The 5,386-nt window shown below is 58.6% G+C and overlaps 1 non-coding gene across 1 annotated transcript; it reads right to left on the bottom strand.

Annotated features, from left to right (window-relative positions):
- Positions 1-1,221: 1,221 nt before the first annotated feature.
- Positions 1,222-1,295, bottom strand: TRNAI-AAU. The gene has a single exon. It is a non-coding gene; the product is annotated as a tRNA-Ile (tRNA).
- Positions 1,296-5,386: the final 4,091 nt, after the last annotated feature.

Consider the following 5,386-nt stretch of genomic DNA (forward strand, 5'->3'; position numbering starts at 1 on the left):
TGTGCATTGGGGACAGCAAACAGCTGCATGGGGGATCTGCACTAAACAGTCTCCCAACATTTTCCACAGGAGTTACTCCTGGAAGATATCTCCCTGCTGTGGGTCACCAGGGAAGAGCGGGAAGGTCTTCTACAGCAATGCGGATTCCGCCCTGGCCCCTATGCAGCTTGCCTGTGTGCAGCAATGGTCCCCCCACCCCTCACGGCACAGTGGCACGGACGCGTTATCCTGACTGGGACAAGGACCACAGTGGCTCTCCCTATAAACCTGCGCAGGCACATTGCCCACGCTCTGGCTGAAACTTTTGAGGAGATTACTGCAGCCGATTACCGCGACGTGATAGACTACATCAATGGGCTATTCCACATCTAGGCATGCATGTATGCAGCCCTAACCCCACCTCCTCTCCCGAAACATTTCTACCCTGAAAATAAAAGACGCTTACCGGTAACTCGCTCCTCTGTTTGTGTTAGGACCGTTTGCATGGGGTTCCTCCAGTGCCTCAAGAGCCCGTGCTAAACTCTCGGTGTGGGCGTTTGGCTGGTGCCAGTCAGAGTGCGGTGCCTGCGTTTTCCCAGGGCCGGCTCCCGTGAGGCGCGCATAACTTGGGAGGAAAGGGGTAGAAGAGAAAGCAAGTGAAGCTGACTTTGAGTGGTGGTGCCCCTGGGCGGAGTGATCCTCCTGCTCCTTCCTGTCGGAAGGGTGGGCTCGAGTGTGGGCTTGGGGGGTCTGGCTGTGGGAGGATGGTGTCCAGGGAAGTCCCAAAGGTCACCCTGCGCCGGCGGAGTGTGAAGCCTCTCCCCTAGGTTGGGGTGCCAAGTATTAAGCCTTCCTCTGTGGCTTGAGCTGGGGAGCGTGATCCGGCGTCGGGTACATTTGGGTGGAGCTGGCGGCCGGCAAGAATTCGGGCCATCAGGTCAACCCCCTGTGGACAATGGGGGCGAGCCGGCAGGCCTGCGATTTTGGCTTTGCGGGCGGGCAGCTCAAGCCTGGCCTCCTATGAGCCTGGAAGGCAGCCGGCCGGGCTCACCCGTCTCCAAGTTCCTTTCAGGCAGCAGGTGGAGCGAGGTGCCCAGGGAGGGGAGCCCAAGGAGGTGTCAGGAGCTTGGTCCTGCCTGGCGCCTGCGCCCAGCAGGGCTCTTGCCCGCTCCCGGCCCACCTGGTTTTGGCCTCTGCCACCCCTAGCAGTCAGTCAAAAGAGCAGAAGCCACCCTCCCCGAGTGGCCAGCATGAGGCTTGAACCCATGACCTTGGCATTATTAGCACCATGCTCTAACTAACTGAGCTAGCTGGCTGATGGCAAGCCTTGCCTTGCCTGACCCTTTTGGAAGGAGTCACTGGCTGGCGCGGGGAACGATGTGGCCTCCATTATCGAATGGATGGATTGAGACACCACCTGCCAAGGTAGGGGAATTAGCTCAAGTGGTAGAACACTCGCTTTGCATGCGAGAGGCAGCAGAATCAATGCCCGCATTCTACAGCGGCAAGGCAACCCCAGGACCTTCTCTTGCCCTTCTTTTAGAAGCCATGGACAGTCAGCCAGCTCAGCTCCTCCAGTGGCCTCCATCCCTCTCCCCGCTTGGCCTCCCAAAAAGCCAGCCCTTGCGGAGCACAAAGCTCTTCCTCCCCGGCCCTTCTCCCCCTTGCGCTGACTGGGAGGCTGGAGACAGCTGGGGGAAGTTAGCTCAAATGGAAGAGCATGGGAGAAGTAGTCAGACCCAGACACACATTCTCCAGCCTGCTCTGCTCTGCTTTGCTCTGCTGGGCTGGGCTCTAGTGGGGGACCTGCACCTTTCTTTCTGAGCTCTCACTGGAGCACAATCCCTTTCCTCCTCCCTCCCTGCTAGTCTACGCCAAGCTCATTGGCCGGGAGAGCCACTCAAATACAGAATTACTCACATCCCAGGGGTCCATGAAGGGAATGAGGAGATGGGTGGGGTGGCATGCGATACCAGCTCAGCTGAGACCGTGAGACCTCGCAGCCTCCTGATCTCAGGCAGCCTGGCAGCCGTGGAGCAGAGCAGAGCACGCAGACAGCTTGGAGACTGCCAAAGCGGGGAAGGGCTGCATTGGTCTGGAAGAGGGAGTCGATGGCTGTTTATCCTGGCAGAGGCAGGGTCGTTTTGCTGTATGCTGGGCCGGGGGCCAGGGAGTCTGCTAGAGTTGCTGAGCTGGGCCTGCTCCTGGCTTTGCTTGGCTTAGAGGAAAGTGGTGAAGATAAGAACGGCCCTCCTGGGTGAGACCGATGGTCCAGCTAGGCCACTATCACATCTTCTGACAGTAACCGATGCCAGGCGCTTCAGAGGCAATGGCCAGAGCAGGCAATCGTCAAGTGATCTATCCCTGCGTTGTCTTCTGAAGTTTGGTGCTTGTTTCAGGGGCTAACTCTGAGCCCAGACACACTCCAGGGAGGGAGCTTTGGTGTTTGTGCCGAGGAGCGTGGCTGGGACTCGGACCCCCTTCCCCAGCTCTGGGTAGCACACCCCCCGCACCCCCATTTCAGGCTGTGTTCTGCTTTAGGCCACAGAGCCCTTGCCTTTTTTTGCCCGGTGCCTGAGAGTCAGGCCAGCTGCGGGGAATTAGCTCAAGCGGCAGAGCGCTCGCTTTGCATGCGAGAGGTAGTGGGGGGCGATTCCCGCATTCTCCGAGCCTGTTGACTAAGGGGTCCTGATGAATATGGTGGACGGGAGAGCCGGCCATCTGACTTTTGGCCTTGCTGCCTGTAGCTGTCAGGCCGAAAAATCAAAAGCCATCCTCCCCAGTCCCATAGCCACCCAGGGGCTCCTCTGCACCATCTTGCCTGAGCTGGTGGAAGTGGAGCCTGGAACTGAGCTAATGTGCTGAGGGTTATTTGCACTGTGCGCTTCACATGGAGGTGAAAACACAGGGCACAGATCTTTGAGCACAACCCTTGTCCTGAGGAATGGGGGGGTGGCTGCATAAAGAGAGACCGGCTCTCCCTGGCGGGGCTGCAGCGGCTCTTCACAGGGGCAGTCCCACTGCCACTTGGTACCAGAGTTTTGCCGGCCTCCTTTCGTGGGCTGACCTGGCTCCTCTCTCTTTAGGAAGACTGGTGACCCCAAACTTCCCAGAAACCATCATAGCGAGGCCAACCAGAGCACAGACACCTGCTCAGCACTCCGGGGTGCAGCCCTGAACTCCGGCAATCAGCTACGCTCAGCTGCCCACCCAACAAGCGTTACACGCAGGAGCCTTCGTGCCCCGCGTGTTCAGGTTCCTCCCAGCGCCAGCTTTAAACTCCGCTGCTCAGTTCTAAGCTTTGGCCACACGGGGGCAGCCCGGAGCTCAGCCAACGCCTCCCGGTGCTGGTTGCGTTTCCCACTCCTCGTGGCATGTTCACACCCCGCAGGCAGATCTCTGAATCAGAGCCGAACAGTTCCCCAAATCCAGCGCTTTAGCAGCAGCTTTGCTAGGAAAGCGCTGACGTCCCCAAGTAAAGTAAGAGCCAAAGCGCTGTGCCCAGGATCTTCTATCGGGCCCCTCACCGTGGTGTCTGTCAGGCGCAAGGAGAAACCAGGGAAATGTTTTCATGGCGTTTAAGGGCAGAAGGGGCCATTAGCTCAGCTAGTCTGACCCCCGAATAACACAGAATTACACCATGACACGTATTGATCCCACAGACCTTAGACAGATCAAAGCGTTTCAGCCCTCAGGAAGGAGGCTAAACTGGGTACCAGAGGCAGCGAACAAGGGGCCCCCAAGGCAATGGCAGGGAACTGACGAGGTGAAATATGCCCAGATGAGCCCAGCAGGTGACCCACCCCCATGGTCCAGAGGTGGGAGTCCCTGATCCTCCTGCCCTTAAGAATCTCTGGTGGTAAGTGGGTCCCCCCAGTTCCCCAGATAAGAATCCTCCATGTGATTTCCCTGGCTTCACCTCCAGATAAGAACATTGTGTGGAGGGAGTGGGTTTCCCCTGCCTGACCCCATCTGGGATCTGTGGGTGTCTCTGTTCCCCTTTTCCAGATCCATGTTGCTTGGGTGCGTCCCTCCCCCCCAAGTCAGAATCCCCAGCGTGTGGGTGCTCCCATCCCCCCCTGCAGGCTCTGTGGGGGGTGTCTGTATAAAAAGAGACCATGTCTCACCCAGGCTACGCTGCAGAGGTTATTCACAGGTGCGATCCCACTACTGATCAGCCCAGGAGTTTTGACCTGCTCCATTTCCATTCTGGGCCGGTTCACCTCTCCTTAGGCAACCTGGGGACCCCAAGCTCCCCCAGGATCACCATATTGATGCCGAGCTTAGTGCGGGCACCCGATCGGCACAGCCCCCTGCAACCCAGAACTCCTGAGCTCAAGCGATCCGCCGGCCTCAGCCTCCCCAGGAGCTGGGATCACAGGCACCAGCCACAGGGCCCGGCTTTTTTCACAGCCTGGCAGCTGGAGCTTTAAACTCTGCTTGTGAGCTCTGTGCCTTGGCCAGACGGGGACAGCCTGGAACTGGGAAATGCTCCTTCTCCCCCCGCCCCCGTCTCATGTCGAGCTGCAGGTGCTGCTGTCCTCCCAGGTAAGATCCCGGACGTTTCGGTGCCCCCCATCCCCCGCCCAGGTGTCCGGGTACCTCTGCCCCCCATACAGAATCCTGGGTGTGTGGGTGTCCGTCCCTCTGCAGAGGATCCCAGAGTCTGGATGCCCTTGTCCCCCCCTACAAGATCCTGGGTGTGTGGGTGCCACTCTCCCCCCCAGCAGATCTCTGCTGGGTGGGTCCCCAGGGTGTGAGTGCTCCCATTCCCCGATACAGGCTGGGGGGAGGTATAACTGGCTCTCCCTGTCCTGCCCAGGCGGTGCTACAGCAGCTGTTCACAGGGGCAGCAACCCCACTCTCACCCTGCAGCTTTACCCTGCTCCAGGGGTGACCTGCTTCACCCTCCTTTGGTGGAGGGTGAACTTCCCAGAATCACCTGATTGATGCCGAGCTTAGCACAGACACCGGCTCAGCCTGGCAGGGTGCAGCCCTGAGCCCTGACAATCAGCTTCCCTCCGCCTCCTGCTTCACAGCGAGGATCCCACGCGAGAGGCTTCCTGCCCAGTTTGCTCAGGAGCGTCCCAGGCTCCAGCTGTAAACTCTGCTGGTCAGTTCTAACCTTTGGCCACACGGGGGCGGCACTAACGGTCCCATCTAAACGCTGTTTGCGATCGACCCTTCGGATCGCAGATTGTAACCCGCGGGCAGATCTCTGAGTGCAGCCAACTCCCTCCCCAAACTGAACATTGAAGCAGCAGCTCCCATTGGAAAGATCAAGATTTTTGCCTTTAAAAACAAGGGAAATATCTGCAGCGAGAGACTGAAGAAGCTCAATTGATTTCATTGACTCCATGAATGTTCCTCTGTGTCCCCCTAGGAGTCATGCCCCACTTTTTGGGGA

Source organism: Mauremys mutica, unplaced genomic scaffold (assembly GCF_020497125.1).
Source record: "Mauremys mutica isolate MM-2020 ecotype Southern unplaced genomic scaffold, ASM2049712v1 Super-Scaffold_100095, whole genome shotgun sequence".
In the NCBI taxonomy this organism is placed as follows: Eukaryota; Metazoa; Chordata; order Testudines; family Geoemydidae; genus Mauremys; species Mauremys mutica.